The sequence below is a fragment of the Sarcophilus harrisii genome, chromosome 3 (genome assembly GCF_902635505.1).
Source record: "Sarcophilus harrisii chromosome 3, mSarHar1.11, whole genome shotgun sequence".
NCBI lineage: Eukaryota > Metazoa > Chordata > Mammalia > Dasyuromorphia > Dasyuridae > Sarcophilus > Sarcophilus harrisii.
Window position 1 is genome coordinate 382278804 of NC_045428.1, and position 17924 is coordinate 382296727.

Consider the following 17924-nt stretch of genomic DNA (forward strand, 5'->3'; position numbering starts at 1 on the left):
AAAATGTAATCTAAGGCATGCATGCATTATCAGAATTAATAAGGAACTGGATTTGAATTACAGAATCAATATAGAGGAATGCAGCTAATCTTTCTCATTATTCACTTCAGAGTAAAATTTGAGTTAGGCACTAGTTTATTTTCTCCCCCTTGTAGAAACTCATGAAAGAGGCACACATACGTGTGTGTGTGTGTGTGTGTGTGTGTGTATGTGTGTGTGTGTATTCCTGGAGATCCAGTTGTTCAATCTTTACCAGCACCCTCCTGAGTATAGAGAAAAAAGCCACCAGAAGACTTCATTTTCAAAGTATGTTCTGCTATTAGTCTCTGTGCAAGACATATTATTTTACTTCCTTGAAGTCCATTTTCCATATCTCTAAAATGCAGATGATAGTCCCTGCCAAATTTATGGAGTAGTTGTTTGAATTAAATGACCGTTTTGTGTATGTGAAAGAATTTTGTAAACTGTTCAAGTGTCTTCCACCCATCAAAAAGAATTGTTTTAATGAAACCTTTTCATTATTTATTTTCCTCTTCATGTTGTGAAAGAAATGCTACTTTTATTCAGTTTTCCATTAAATGAATACAAACCTTGTCAAAACTAGAAGAAATCTTTGAAATCATTTGGTCAAATTGCCTCCCTTTATAGACAGAGAAATAGAAAACCATGCAAAGTTAAATAATTTCCTCAATGGAAGCTGAAACGAGAGCCTGCATTTTCAATTTTATGTGTAAAGTCTAGCTGACAATAAATTTCCATGGCCTCTCTCTATAACTATCTGTAGCCTTTCCTCCTTATTCTAGAGATTAAAGGGTTCCTTGTTATCAATGAGAAGTTGATTAGCCTGCTGTGGTTGCCCCTAACAGACAAACCATTTGTTGACAGAACTAACCATTTGTTCTTAAATACCACATTCTAAAACAAGAAAAGTTATACTTTAGAATACATGCTATTTTTCATCACTCAAACTTCATGTTATTCAGTTTCCAGTAGTTATCTCTTCCATGACTCAAATTTTTTAGGAATCATTGCCTGTCCTACTTTTCATATGTAGTTCCTGCTATATATTTAGTTGCATTAAAATGAACTCTGTGTGTGTGTGTGTATGTGTGTGTGTGTGTGTGTGTGTGTGTGTGTGTTTTATTCAACTCAGATCAAAAGATCATGATTTGTAGCTACTGCTGGTGCTGTACAGGATTTATCTCAGCTCCTCATATATAGATTAATGGGCTTCTTTTAGCAATTCAGTTTTTCATGATTTATGTGCAGTGGCTGATGTTTCACAGAATGTCATGTATCTAAGACTCATGACATTTAGAACTCTTGAATTGTTCCTTAATTTGGAAAGCTCTCCTAGTCCTCAATTTCTATACTCTCAGATTACATTAGCACAAATTGACCATACTCCATCTTAAAATATTCATTTTTATTTATCTTTGAACTTAACTACATTCACAGCATAATGGATTATAATTTATATAGCTCAGGAATTTATTTTGTAAAGATGATAAAATGAAAAAAAAAAAAACCTAAGACTCAATAACTTCAAGCCATTTTCAAATTCCAGTTATTACAATGACATGAATGTTCTGAGTCACAGAATTAAGATTTTTTCCTTATAGCCACAAGTTTTTCTGGAACTTTTAATGCTTACAAAATATCTGGGAAAATTGTTTTTCTTTTTGATAAAGTTTTTTAAAATGAAATATACATAATGAAATGCTAAATAAAAATACTATATTCATGTAAAAGAGGTATTTCCTTCAGGCAAAATAAGATATCTTGCTTTTAAAATATCATAATAAATCATTGATATACTGTTGTACATGTGGAACCTGTTAATTAAGAAAAATGGTTGTCTGATGAATTAAATGCTTTATGAGAGTGGATTTTTTTTTCAAAAATTTATTTTTTTTCAAACTTTCTTTTCAGATTAAAACATTTCATACATGAATTAAATATTTATACATGTTCAGTTCTCCAAATTTAGAGACTGAGATTTGGGTTGAATCCATATGCTTCATACTTCAGTGAAAATGAAAAACCTCATGAATCATCTGGATATTCTGGATATAAAAATCTTAGTCAACCTATTTGGAAACATCAGGATGATTGATTAACTTTTTCACTTTTCACTTGTATGTTTGACATAAAGTCACCTAAACAAAGTTTGAATTATGAGAGTGAGAGATAGTCAGAAAGAGAGACAGAGACAGAAGCAGAGAATCACAGAGAAAGAGAGACAAAGTCCTCTATCACTTGCCCTCCTATCATTTTGTTCTGATTTATTTAGGTGTATGTTTTAGCAACATGACATTTTTATTTATAGTTTACTTCTAGGAGGTGGTGATGTTTTATTTCAATTAAAACATAGGACTACTGATAACTACGAATTTCAGTTCCAGTTTCCTTAAGTCTTGCTTCATTTTCTGTAGCTAAAGATTTCCATGTAGACATGGATTATAGAAAATGTAAGCCATCTGCAGTACTTCAACACAAAGATTTGTAATCTCAGAGGCTGGATCTGTTGTCCACATGCAGCTGCCACCTGTGAGTACTCAGTAAGAGTTAAATGACTGATAAATTCATGGAGTTTTAAGACAGAAATACAGTATTCTATTTGCAAACTATCCTGTCTCTAAGTTATTTAAAACTATTACTAGTCATAAATATATCATATGTTTTAGAGAAGATCATAAAAGCAACATTTCTCAGACTCTGTCTATAAAGTATGGTCTGTGATACGTATGTATTATCAGAATTCATATGGGCTGGAGTCAGATTACAGAATTAGCATAGAGGAATGCAGCTAATCTTTCTCATTGTTCACTTCTGAGTAAATATGAGTTTAGGCACTGGTTTATTTTTTCCCCTTCTGGAAACTCTTTAAAGGGTTGTATGTCCCATTGTGAGTGTTCATATTGATAGGCAACCCAATCCCATGTGCTTAATTCAACTCCTTTAAATAGAGTATTATTTTCAGATCAACTTTATTCAAGTCTCTAATGTATCTGCTTGACAAGTCCTAACAGAACACAAGGAAGATGCAAGCCAGCCAGTCTTTACTAGTAACAATGTATTCATGACTTTAGGAACTGTTTCTGCTCAGGCTGTTTCTTGCTCCTGCCTGAGAAGAGGAGCACAGCTTTCCTGGGGTGTGCTATTTGAGCAAGAAAGTAATCTAACACTAAATGCAGGCGGGGTCAGAGTGATGTAACAGGAAGCTCTGATGTTTCCCTTCTGCTGCTGATCTCTTACAATCTGACAACACTTCCAATTCCACTCAGAACAAGCCCTCTCTCCACAGTAGAGCAATCTAACCTCTTCCATTAAGATCACCAGGCTCTGATAACTGGATTACACCCAGTTTGCAGGATCAAATTGCAAATCTTTTGCTGTTTCCTCACCTTGCCTGAGGGGGAGAATCTCTTCTGCAGAATCTCAGAAAAATCAAATTGCATCTTACTTTATAAAAAAATTCCTCAGGAACTGAGCTGGGTAAGTACATATTAAAGCATATCTAAGTATTGTAAATGATAATGTCATTTGACTTAAGATTGTTTCATGGGCATTAGTTAGTAACATTGGGAGAGGCTGGAAACATTTATGTATGTTAGATGAACTATAGAGTGCAACAGTAAGAGTAGAAATCTTGTTAACTACTAAATGTACTATAATTTATATCAGTATCCCGAATTTTTGTTTTTTGTAAACAAGAAATAAAAGTTGAATGACTTGAAAGGAGCTCTTGTGGGAATAGATCTTCAAAATTAGCTATGGGTTATATACTATTTTCTTATATCCCTAATATTAAGCAAGTTTTATTCTTGCCAGCTGGAAGATATTAAAGCAATTGTTTCAGAAAAAAAAGGTCTCAAACTCTTTCAGCACAATTGGGACTCTTAGGAAAGAGGAAGAATAAATGAAAAACTCTACCGGCTCTCTACTCCTGAGGTCTCTTACTCTCACTGGCACTGTTATCAAACAGACAATTAAGGGAAAAACACTAGCTTTCCATTGATTGCACTTGATTCTATCACTTATATCTTCTGAACTAATTGTAATGTCATTTTTATTTTTCTTGTATTTTCAAACTAACCTTTCACCAAACTCCAGTAATTGTATTAGAATAGATTATAGAGTAGGATCCTAGTTGAAAAGTCATTAGTGGAAGGTTGGAAAATAGGCCAGGAAAGAATATAATTTAAGCTCTAAAGATATGTACATTTTTTTTTTAATGTCACTTCATAGCAAATACAGTATTTCCTCCCATTGTGCTACTTATAGTCTGCTGACAATTGTTTCTCTGTGCATGTGTTTTGAAAAGAGTTGAGAGACATATAGGCACAGAGATCTCCAGAAAAATAAAAGAAAAATGTATGTATGTGTATAGATGGATAGATAAAAGGCATGTACTATGGATTAATAAATATTTAAATAAGAATATATGGAACAGCTAGATTCATATTCACTGCTGGCTGTGGTGGGAATTATTTTTTGAGTGAATTAAGATCCTTCAGGCAAGACAAATTATCTTAATGAATGCAACAATTTAATACCTATGTAATTTGTAGGTAAAGCTAAATCATAGATGGTTAAACAGTATTATTTATTTTGGGGAAATTGGACACTAAAGTTGTTTTTGATTGATATTGATCTCTTTCGATCAAGAGAGGATTTGATTTCAATGAAATTATGTTTTTGTTGTTTTTGCTTCCATTCCAAATGCTATGGGCATTTGGACTTGATCACCCATAACTTTAACACATTACAAGGACTACTTTCTTATCTGGAGTATCTCCTTAGCAGTTTTGCCCTGGATATTTAATACCTCAGATGCTTTTAAATAACTTTTCACAAGAGCATAGTTAATGATTCTCTTGCTTTTAATTTATATAATACTTAGGAATACTCCTTTGGCCATTAGAGGTACACAAATGTAGAAATGGCAGGAGAGAGGGGGATGTTTGTGTACATTTGAAAGCCTTTTGAAGCTGGCATGGGGATTAGGAAAGACATAGTTGAAATCATAGATGGTTTTGTTTTGACTGTGCTTAGAATAGATATTAAAATAATTTTATTTCTAATGATACTTAAAGATTATATCTCTCTTTGGAAAGTTGTTTTTAATCAAATACTTCATATTACAATAATAAAGTATGAAGACAAGGACAAAAAAAGTGACAAATACCCAGGTCATGGTTGGGGAGGGAGTATTTATTTAATATTATTTTCATTAACTATTTTAAATTGAAATGACATATAAATTTGATATGTAAAAATAACTGGACAAAAAGAACCAAGAAATACTGATCTTCTAGAGCTAGAGAGTGAAGCAATAATTAAAATAACTTAAAAACCCCAATTAATTTTTTTTTATTTTAAAAATCAATAGGTTGCATGAACCCATTGATGATTGTAGAGTGAGATATTTATTTTACTTTCTCAAATATATTTGTTCCTTATGCGATTTCACATTTAACTGCATGGGTTTATCATGTGTGTCTTGACCAAGTTTATACATGTACAATGAAATGGGAAAGTAAAGCAATTCAATGACAGTTAAACCAAAACACACTTTCAACTCAAATATTCAAACTGCCAAATAAAAATGTATTATTGGGAACATTGCTCAAATTTTCCTTCATTTTACAATGTATTTCTTGATTTGTGAAAATACCGGGATTTATTTATTCTATTTTTCAACCATATTACTGTTCAGAAATAATGATGCTAAGTAAAATATATAAGATGAAAAACACGGTATTTTGTACCCATTCAATAACTTGAATTAATTTTGAGGTAACAGAAAATGGTATAAAATTGAATTGTAAACATATAAGCTGTAATCTATAATTTCCAAAAAAAAAAAAAAGTATTCTTTGTTAGACTAGCTAGCCCCAATATGATAATTTTTATCAGCATATTTGCTTTGTAGTTTTTCCAACAGAAGATTCCTTAGTTTATGTGAAGGGAGATTCAAGTTTATCATTTTGTGGTAATTTCATTTGAGCAAATACATTTAATATTAAAATTTGAAGAATCACAATATTATTCTCAGTGGAAATACTTTTCAATGAAAAATAGAATTCTTTAATTTATAGCATACATACATCCACATGCTTTTATACATGTATATGTATATATTTGTAAATATACACAAACCTATATGTATGTATGTCCTATATACCTATTACATTATTTACTAAAGAATTCCTTGATTACTTAACCATATTTAAAGTCAATAAATAAAAATTTAGAGTGTCCATTAGATTTACTATTTTGCCATAAAAGTGTCAAGAATACAGAGTTATTTGGCCATAATTCCGGCTTTACGAATGTTCTTAGGACTTAATTGGAAACTTCCCAAAAGTAACTTTGAAGGAAACAAAGTGGTATAGACAAGCAATAAACTAAAAGACTGATTTCAAATTGAGTGTTTATTATTTAATTCATTTTGGCAAACTAATTTGTTTTCTGGAAATTTAGTGACCATTTTATAAATGTAAAGGTACCTTACTTTAAGCAACTTGCAAAAGAATTGGTGATACTTTCTGAAAGCATGCAGCCTTTTCACATGTTAGCTAACAAAGAAAAGGCAATAACCTCTTGACATGTCCAAAATCTAGAATTTGATTTTTCCCATTTTCATCACAATTTTCTAAAGATTTTAAGGTTAAAAAAAAAAATTGCCTAAGAAATTATTTTGAGTAAATGCATTTTGAAGATATTTGCAGTCATTAGCTTTATCCTTTATCTTATCTTTGTTTAGAAAACCAAGAAACTCTCCTGCCAGTTAAGATAAACTGTTCCATTATAAGCTGGTGTGAAAGCTTCTCTTAGTGACCAAAGGTGGTAGGTAGTGAGTTCCCTTACTATTATTACAAAACCAAAAACAAACTTTCAGTGAATATTAAAAAGTAAAGAATCTGTGCAGTAAAATAAACTTTTCCTCAAATCTGGTATCATTCTCCTTATAGTATCTAGAATGTTTCTATTTTCCCAAAAAAGCTCTCTTTAATACCTTATTATGTCCTTGTCATTCCATATCATGAAGAAGTAATTTATCTGCTTTTATGCTATCTTGTAAAATTATTCTGCTGCACTTCAGAAAGCAAAAGTCACCAGAAATAAGAATGTGTGTGTGTGTGTGTGTGTGTGTGTGTGTGTGTGTGTGTGTGTGATATAAATCTGAAGGGTAACTAAAAATTTCCCCCCACTCATCTCTGCATTTATTTGCCTTCCTGTGTTTGAACATGGTATGGTAATAAGGTGGTAGTGATGGTGGTGGTGATGTATATGATTTAATGCCTATTTAGGAAAGAAAATGAGATGAATCATAGGATTTTTTTGTTACTAAAGATAAAATGTTCCTTTAGGTCCTAGAAGAATATAATGTTCATATTTATTAAATCAATCTCTGTCTTGTAAACTTAAGAAGTTTAAAAGAGGAAAAAATATTTTTACAGTTTACTATAAATATGACCTGAAATAGTTAATATGGATCTATATTCATAGAAACATATCTATATATATAATATCTAAATACAGAAAATGCATATATAGAACATATAAATATATGGATATGTTTTTTATTTAGATTTGTTGTAGATTTGATCTGTATTTATAAAAACATATCCATGTATCTATACATATTTAGAGATATGGTATAGAAGTAACAATACACAGAAATTATTCTCTGTGCTGTTAGAATAGTGAAAGTCATTTTAAAAAATCAGTTTACATTCACTCTTCAGTCTGCATTTGTGCAAAACACTTAAGATTTTTTAAGACATTCAGAAAATGCTTTTGCTTGCTTTTTATAAAATTGCTGAAGTCATGATAGTCAAAAACAAAAAAGAAATTATTTCTGACCTTAATGAAAACATTTCTTATAATATTGTTTGAGATACAGGTAATATTGTTCATTACTATTATCAGCCTATATAATAGGTTTTAAGTAACTTTTACAATGTTGTCTTCTATAGTTTTAATTCTTAAGTGAACTTTTTAGAAACATGAAGCTTATATTTTTTAAAGGACTAAGAGAAAATTCAGAGACTTGATTACTTTTCAAATGCTTTAGCAAAGGCTATTCAATCTTCTACTCAGAAATTTATAAAATTAATCAAAACTTTGTTTACTTTGTTCACCCGAGTTGGAGAATTCATTCATGTTCTTAGAGAAAGCACACATAATAACATGAAAAATGTTTTAGGATCCATTTGAGGGAAAACTGTATTGTGGTAAAATGCTCTTTTTATGTATCTCTATTTATCCACCTATTTTATTTATCAGGTTACATTTATAGAAAGGGAATAAATAAAGAACCAATATTTTCCACTTTTCTACAAGTGTTAAGAAGTGGTATCAGGGCGGGTATATGCACACCTAATCTTAAATTTATGGGTCAGAGAATCTGATGGAATTATAAATGTGTTTAATATATGGAATGATGTCCTAAGGAATAGAAAGAGTAAATGCAGTTGTCAGAAATACATGTCATTCCCAGAGACAAGTTTTTATACTTGGGCAATTAAATTGCATACTTTAGTCTCTGTTTCTATCATTTAAATACAAGTCAAATGCCTGACATAATCAAATAGTTTTTCACATATTCCACAAAATTCTCTTATAGGTGCTCACTTAAAGCTGGGTCTTCATTTGCTATACAAGGTAGAAAAATCAAACTGCAATCCAGGTAATTCTGATCCTAATAAAGGATGAGATTTCTCTCAACTTGATACACTACCTTTTAATATTTTTGATAGAAATTATCTTTGAATGTGAACTGCCTTTGCAGTTGGAGATCTTGCATTTTTACCAACCCACTCCCCCCTCCATTCCTTATACCTACTACAATTCCTTATACATAGATCCATAATAAAAAGCTGTTAGATTGTTTTTGCTTGAAGCATAACACCCTCCATAATTAATCTTTCTAAAACCATTCTTCATAACTAATACAATTCTCATCTTTTTCTGACACTCCCCAGTGTACTTTATAATTAAAATAAACATTCTGATAGATATTCACTATGAGAAGTAGAGAATTTAGAAAGTTAAGAATTGTCTAGTCCTTTAAAAATGGAAGAACCATTCTTACTGAAGGCAATGGGATAAAATAAATTGGCTCCTAAATACCACTTCTACAACCCATGTCAAAATCTATTCATTGGCAGTCTCTATAGTATTTTAAGCAATGCTGTCAAAATCATCTTTTAAACATTATTTTAGGAAAATGATATTAAATTTTTTCTGGCTGCATTTCATCTAGGAAATTGTCACTTGGTAGGTTTACAAAAAAGATCTCTTTGAAGCTAATTTTATTTATCCATCTTGCCAGTGGTTAGGGCAGAGGAACTGCCAGGATGATAGCTAGACTGATCTTTTTGGAGTTAGTGGTAGCCAAAGGATTCCCTTCTTCAGTGACATTTGTTCATTTTTTTTAAAGTCCTTCTGAGGTTGGAGGAGTCCAGGAAGGGACCCATTGGATATGGGATCATCCTCTCAATATCTTGCTATTTCCTGGAGTCACTAAAGCCTATGAGTGGTTCATCAGCTTTCCCCATGATTCTGTGGGTACTTTAGATAGGAAATTTGAAATAATCCTATATGTCAACTAGTTTTTAGCCTACTCTCTAGAACAGCAAATATTTAATAGTTAACTTTGCCACTAACAAGTTTGTAGAAAAACTCAAAAATCTCTCCAAAGTCCTGTAGAATACTATTTTAAATTTATAGCTTTTCTGATTTTTTTAATGATGAGTAAAATATTTATTTTCATCAGGCAAGGTTATATAAGGTCTAAATTGGTGTTAAATTAGAAATTAAAAACCTCAAGGAATTACATGGAATAGTATGCTGGCAAGTACAACTTTTTAATCCTTTGAAAGAGTTAAAGGAAATTCCCTAGGTGTGTAACTTATGACTAAAAAGATTCAGTATAGGGAGAGCCAAAACATTTAATTTAGTGTGAATATAAAATGGAACTCATTGTGGCACAAGTTTGTAAGGGATATTGGAGTTTTACAACTGGGCAAACCCTTGTTTTAACGACAGATTGTTAACACCTCCTTTGAGCTCTATGATTAAGTGATATTTTGAAGTGCATTTTCTTTCCAGGAGTAAGTATTTGAGATAATGTGCTTGGAAGAGAACCAGTTCTATAAAAGCAATAAGAGATTAGGTTAGAATATCACAGTAAAGTTATGAGTGAGGTAACTATAATTAAAATGATAAAATTTGTTTTAAAATCAAAAACACTCTACTTTTTATATTAGCTGACTTATTTTGAGAACAATGATGCAATTGACTATTAATATTTGATTTTAGGAAGTAACTTTTTTTAAGGAATTGAAATATCCACAAAGTCAATATATATCTTTCCCAGTTTTATTCACAGTAATGGTTTTTGAAAGTTCTATTATGGAAAAAGAAATATGCTCACATGTTTATGTTTATGTATTTGAATACAATTTATAAGTAGACAAAAGATTAAAAACAATTAGGTAGAAAACTAAGATAAAATATAGAGAAAATCTCAGTGGCTGGGGAAATTTGGGAGATCTCATAATACAATACTCAGATTTTATTAGTTTTAGATTTGTTATTGTAATATGGTTGAATATTTTCCTAGAAAATTGAAATAGCCTTGTCAGATATGAAAATGATGATTCAGATCAAGACCTTAAATGTTAATGAATTGTTTTACTTATTGATTTCATTTATATTCTAAAAGAATAACTAAGATATTTGGAAAATAATACACTATATTGGTATTTTTAAAATTTTTAAAATGAAGAACCTGGGTTCCAATTCTGACTGATATTTAAAGTTAATTACTTCATATCAGTTTTTCAGTAATGTTTTAGACAAATAAATTCATAGGATTCTGATTGATTCATACCTTGTCCAGTTCATGCATGGTATATTTCATGAACATATCAAAATATCATATCGTCTTTTACATTTTTAGTGCATACAATGCTTAAATATCTTTTTCTATGTTTATACCTATACAATATTTCCATATTTACCTTCACTGTTGTATTAGAGTTTTTGTTTTTCTTATTTATGAGCAATGTGTATGTATGTGTGTCTTTGACTATACATTTATTTCTTCAATTTGTCTTAGAATAACATTTTAAAATGTATGAAATTAAATATGTAAAATTATAAAGGAAACCAATTACAGTGAAGTAATTTTGTTTTATTTTTACCATCCACATTCATGAAATCTATCCACAGATTCATGGATTAAAAAATTCTTTTTCTGACTACCAGGAAGCACACACTTATTGACTTTTAGATTTTTCATCCCCCCATTCATAATGATCCAGCCTATGTATTCATATGCCTAGGGCATCCTGATTTATTAACAACCAGAATTGTTATGCAGATGTCTTTAACAAAAGTACAATGTACTAATTAACATTACTTATTCATTTCAGAATTTAAATTAGATAGATTTGATCTAATCTAAAGTTGAATGTTACCTATTACAAATTAAATCCAGCTTTTCCTTATTCAGGGGCTGGCTGTCTAGCTAGTCACAACCTTACAAAGTAGGCACTAAATATATCTCCATCACCATTTAAGGGGAAACTAAAATTTTTAAAAGATAACAGATTTGTTCAAGATAGGACTAGTAAGTGAAGGAGGTGGGATTTGAACACATATTTCTTTTATTCTTAGTCCAGTGCTCTTTCCATTGTACTATATACTGCTTCAGTTCCTTTCATTTTTCTTTACCTGGCAAGGTTTCTTTTAATGCTATTAAGAGGCATGAGAATATAAACAGATCCCAATACATAGCTAGCTAATATTTAACTAGCACCTTTATTTATTGTTAATGAAGTTTTCGTATGTATATGTAAATAGATAGATAGAGATATAGATAGATCGCTTATTTGAACCTCATAAACACTGTGAGAAAGGTACTATTATTATCTCCATTTTACAGATTGGGTATTTGAGGGTAAGAAAAGTTAAGTGTCCTACACAAGGTTGCATAGCTTGGTGTCTGAGGTAGCTTTTGAACTTATCTTTCATACTTCAAGTCTAGCATTCCTCATTTCACCCCCTAGGTAGCATTATATATGACAAAATAAAACTTTGAATTGTAGTCTTTTTTGAATTTATAACTTCTCTGAAAATTCAATCTGAGACAAAAACAAAAAAGATATTAAGCTTCCATTGTAAATTTTGTTAAAAATATTGATGGAAGGCTTAAATTATTGCCTGATAAAAGGATCTGGAATTAACTGGATTTACTTTAATTATGATATATATGCTTTCCTCCATTTTAATAGAAAATTGAACATTAATTTTCCTTGATCTGGGGTATAAATGTCTCTATGTAGTAGCCATCTAAAACTGAAATGCAAAGATCAGGATAAGAAAAATTGGTCATCCTTAGGGAGAAAATATTTGCAAAGCTAATTACTACTATATTATACTTAAACTAGATTATTATATCTTCTCTCAAATATTTAAGAAATACAAATATATGATAATATAACTATATTTCTTAATTATTTGAAAAATGATAAATCTTAATATCTGATAGTATTTTAACATATTTGCATTAAAATATTTGCATATTTTCATTAGAATCATGTTTCTGGTTTCAGTGAATTGTAAGAAGTGACCTTTTGAAATAGGATGAGTGAGAAGGTTGCTTAGTAATTTAACTTAGATTGTAGAAGCCTTCCACAACATAACAGAAGAATGGCTTAAATTGGCAGGGAATACTTGTTGAAACTGGCAGACTTGCCAACTTTTTGCTCCCTACAAAAATTTAAAGTCTATTATTATTGTCTTTCTATACAAAACTAGTGAGGTATCTAAAAGAATGTATTTGTGACCTATGAAAGTTAGTAAGCCAATTAAATCATGTTCACATAAGATAATCAAGTTGACCTGTTTGGGCTTTAGAATCATGTCTTACCTTACTCAATGTGATGAGTTATGTGTTTGCTTCATTACAATTTCCTGAGTTGCTTGGGGTATATTGATCAAACAATACAAGACATCTAGAAGGAGTGTGAACATATAGAATTAGACTTAGGGATTTTAAACTATTAATATCATTTTTCATAATCACATATTTGAAAATGCCCTTTGTTCACTAAAATGAAAAAGGAAGTTTAAATGAGAAAAAATATATATTTTTTTGAAAATGCAGAATTCATTCATGGATCTCATCCCAATATGTCCATTTCTATCTATCATATTAAACCATTACATGCCCGTCCCCTTTTTTCCCTAAGTATTTTTAAAATTGAGAACCTAGAGCAATTTGGAACTATGCCCAAAGGTCTATCAAACTGTGCATATCCTCTGATCTAGCAGTATCTCTACTGGTCCTGTATTCCAAAGAGATCATTAAAAAAAGGAAAAGGATCCACATATACAAAAATGTTTGTAGCAACCCTTTTTGTGGTGGTAAGGAAGTGGAAACTGAGTGGATGTCCAGCAATTGGGGAATGACTGAATAAGTTATGGTATATAGCTGTAATTGAATATTATTGTTCTATAAGGAATAATGAGCAGACTAATTTCAGAAAAACCTGAAAGGATTTACATGAACTGATGCTGAGTGGAGTGAGTAGAACCAAGAGAACATTATACACAGCAACAAGATTATGTAATGATCAACTATGATGTACTCTGCTCTTTGCAACAAGGAGGTGAATCAGGACAGTTCCAATAGACTTGTGATAAAGAGAGCCATCTTCATCCAGACAGAGAAATGTGAGGACTGAATGGGGATTACAAAACAGTATTTTCACCTTTTTTCTTGTTTGCTTGCTTTTTTTCTTTCTCTTTTTTTTTCCTTTTTGGTCTGATTTTTCTTGTGCAGCATGATAAATGTAGAAATATGTTTAGAAGAATTTCATATGTTTAACCTATGTTGGCTTTCTTGCTATCTGAGGGGAGGGAAAGAAAGGAAAAGAGAAAGAAAAATTTGGAACACAAGGTTTTGCAAGGATGAATTTTGAAAACTATATTTGCATGTATTTTGAAAATAAAAAAGTTATAAAAATAAAATTTAGATCCTAATATGGAAGAAAGAACACAAGTCATAGGGATAGGACTTAGGACATTTAACTTCTATTTTAGGCTTTGCCACTAAAAAGCTATGTAATTTTGGATAGGTAATTTTACTTTCCTGAGGTTTGATTCTTTCATCTATAAAATAGGAGAGTTGGAAAGGCATAATGGCATAACAAGAACAGGTCTTAGAGAAAGGAGAGCCTGAGTTCAAGCCCCATTTTCTGACTTACACTGGCTCTGTGGCCAATATGTCAATTAGTCATTTTGTCTCACCGATTCACTTTCTAAGACTGTAAATAATAGAGAAAATGTGGATTTGGATAGATTATTTCTTTATTAGAGCTCTCTGTATCAATGAAGTCACAAGTCTAGTAAAAATAATATGGATTTAGAAAAGATATATATATCCACTGAAAGCATTCAGTAGAGTGGAGATCTCTTTCATATAGGCTTTTTCTCTTTAAAAATAGAATACATTCTTTCTTATTAAGAAATATCATTCTTCTTAGGCCAGAGATAAATTTGGGTATTTTTCTTTCCAAAGAGAAGTGCTGAGGTAGAACATTGTCCTTATATAATCCTTAATCTCAAAACATGTCCATAATGTTTAGAAAGAGGAAATGAAAAAAGGAAACATGTAAAGCTGCACTATTCTCTATTAAGGGGACTATCATATAATTTTTTTCTTATATAAATGAAAGGCTTATAATCACGAGCAACAAATGTATTTGAGCAAAATAGCCAACAATTTGTCCAAAATAAACAGTGTCCAACTTAAAATATTCACATGCCCTTCTCTATCTACTTGCCTTCCTTCTAACCTTCTCTCACCCCAAATTTTCTGGCTTCTGTCAATATGGAAAATTACCAAAAGTCATGTACTACAAATAAAACTATTATTATATAAACTTACATTATATAAATAATTAATATTAAAACCTTTAAAAGGGCATCTAAACATTTAAATTATTTTTCCCAAAAGACATGGCAGTGTTTAGCCTACATTTGACTTATTTTAGCATGTTGATACTTAGAAAACACTACCACTCCAATTGGCTTCCTAAAAACAAACAAACAAACAAACATACAAAACTGAGTGTATGTTTTCTAAGCAACCTAGCTCTGAAACACTGGCACTTTCTGGTTTATTTTGCCCCAACTAGCTTTGAAAAAAGAAATGAAGATATTTCATGTTTGTGAATGACTATTTAGGGTGAAGAAGTCTCTCTTCATAGAGAAATAAATCTCAACTTTAGAAAAGATCTCTGAAACCATTTAGTTTAATCTCTACCTCAATTAGAATAATTTTTACAACATTTCTGACAAATGTTCATCCAACTTTTGCTTGAAGCCCTCAAGTAAAGAGAAACTTGCCACTTTCTGGGGCAATCCATTTCAATTTTGTTGTGATGTTATTCACTCTGTGATCCCTTTGGAGTTTTTCTTGAAAAAGCTACTGGAATAATTTGCCATTTCCTTCTCCAACTCATTTGACAGATAAGAAAATTGAGGCATACAGGGTTAAATGATTTGCCTAAGCTTCTAAGTGTGTGATAGCAAATTTGAACTCAAGAAGATGAGTCTTCCTGATGGGAGATTCAGTCTTCTATCTCCTTTGCCATTTGGCTACTTTTATTTCAATTTACCCATATCTAAATACCAGATTTTTTTTTTTACACCTAATATAATTTTACCTCTTTCCACTGGTCCTAGTTTTTACCTCTAGGACTGAAAAAAATAATTAATCTATCTTCTATTTGATAGTCTTTCAAATAAATAAATATAGCTATCACATCCCTCATAAATTTCTTCTCCATGTTAAACATCTCCAGTTTTTTTTTTTCCCAAATGATTCTAATTGGGCCAGAACTCAAGCATTTAGTAGCTTCTCTCTAGATGACTTTTCTGCCATATCAATATGTTTCAGGAAAACTGAAAACTAAAAACGGTACTCTGAATGTAGTCTGACTAGGACAGAAAACAGTGAGGATTTTGCTATGTTGCCCTAGGCTGGGTTCATTTGGATTAGTCCCAAGTGAAATAACTTTGGACTCCCTATTATTATTTCAATGCTTAGAAATAGGTTGCACTAAGAAATTTATATTCACCCTTTTCTAAATACAGTCATATTGCCATATATAGGTAAGAAATAATTCCTGCCTTAAAATACTATCTGTACATATAAGGTGATCCATTAAATATTCTACATATATCTCCTATGATCTGAAAACAGTTATTCAACTAAATAGCTGAATAACTGCCCAAGTAAAAAAATCTTTTTTTGAAAACACGATGAAATCTTAATACAAAGAATTTTCAACAATTTTTTAGAAAGAAAATCTGTAATATATAATTTTTCTATATGGGAAGTAGAAATCACTACCCTTTTAAAAATTAAGTTAATTATCAGATTTTATTACCTGAGGGTGCAAGCCTAAAATCAGAAGACATAATTCTTAATCACCCATGGCTGACAATGCACATGCCACTTTTTCATCTTCTTGTTATGTATTATCATTACTAACAGAATTAATGACATTTAAAATTCCATGAATTGGTTTGACTACTCATCATCTTATATCTTAGCCTGCTAACTAAATAAAATTGGAAAGAATACATCATTCTGAAGATAATAAATGTTTTCTCCTTTTTAATTTTAAGACACTAAAAAGCTATATTTTGAACATTTGTAACTTTTAAGGAAATAAAAGAAGTCATAAGCCATTATATTGTAGAAATTGAGAAAGTTCAAAATCAAGAGCAAAAACATTTAAGAGTATTAATTTACCAAGATCTGGATGTAATCCTCTTTCCTAGCTAATTCAGATATTTCATTGGGAATCTGAGAATCAAAATTCCATTTAGAGACTTCTATGACTGCCTAGAAGAAAAGTAAATTCTATATAATACCACATAGTTTTGCATATTTTCCTCCTACTTTGTTATTTTCTCTTCAAGGAAGTAGGAACTAAGACACAATGGTTCCATGTCATTTTGTTTGCTTCCTTTAGGTACTTTCCTGGGGTGTTGTAGCATAAAGACTGGTACTGTCTAATCTTGGGTATCTAATGAATGAGTTAGTCCTCAAACATTTATTAAATATCATGTTCAAGGTACTCTTCTAGTCACTATATGCTAGACATTGAAGATACAAATATATAAAAAGAAAGACAAGTTGTACCCTCAAGGAGATTACATCCTAATGAGAGAAGAATACCTAAAAGAAAGCTGAAAAACTGAAGGGAAATTACAATGCTGACAGTCTAGACCGTGAGTCAGAAGCAAAGCCAGGAGAAAAATGAAAAAAGGCTGGCCTGAAAGCCTCCCCAAAATGACGGCCTGAAGAGGAACCTACCAATGAGAGTTCCAGGGACAAAGGGTTGTTCCAGGGTGAGAAGACTTCCACAGTCAATTATGAGAGGGGTTGTGAATCATAATTTAAGAAGTTCGGGTCTAGAGTATAGCACAATTATCTGAGAGAAACCTGTTAGATATTTGTGGTAAAAATCTTGAATTAGAATTCGAATATTCATTTTGTTTGGTGCATTATTAATCATTTGTCCATTTGATTGACCAATATGGGAGTCCACCAACAATGACATTTTATTTAACTTTGCCATAATTCTCCTATGGTTTGGCTGTGAAATGTTATAAAATGACTAAGCTCATCAACACTCCAGTAAAACAAAGCCAAGTTTCAAGTTAGATTGGCTCACTTTAAAGTGAGCCCCTCCCCACATCATCACCATTCTCAATTAAAGTAGATTTTCAGGATTTTTAATGGTTCTGGCTCAGGAGCAAATTGTTATGGGAAATAAATTAAATTTCATCTTAAAAATCAATGTTTCAAATTTGTTACTAGA

The 17924-nt window shown here is 31.0% G+C and overlaps 1 protein-coding gene across 3 annotated transcripts in view; it reads left to right on the forward strand.

The window, feature by feature from the left end:
- Positions 1-2943: 2943 nt before the first annotated feature.
- The window catches only part of CALCRL (calcitonin receptor like receptor), a 112852-nt gene continuing 97871 nt past the window's right edge, over positions 2944-17924 (forward strand). Inside the window, exons 1-2 of one of the 3 annotated variants that reach the window (XM_023499325.2) lie at positions 2944-3498; positions 8639-8701. The gene's annotated coding sequence lies outside the window, so the exon portion shown is untranslated. The remainder of the gene's footprint in view (positions 3499-8638; positions 8702-17924) is intronic. The other 2 variants (XM_031960347.1, XM_003764037.4) reach the window with 2 other exon arrangements.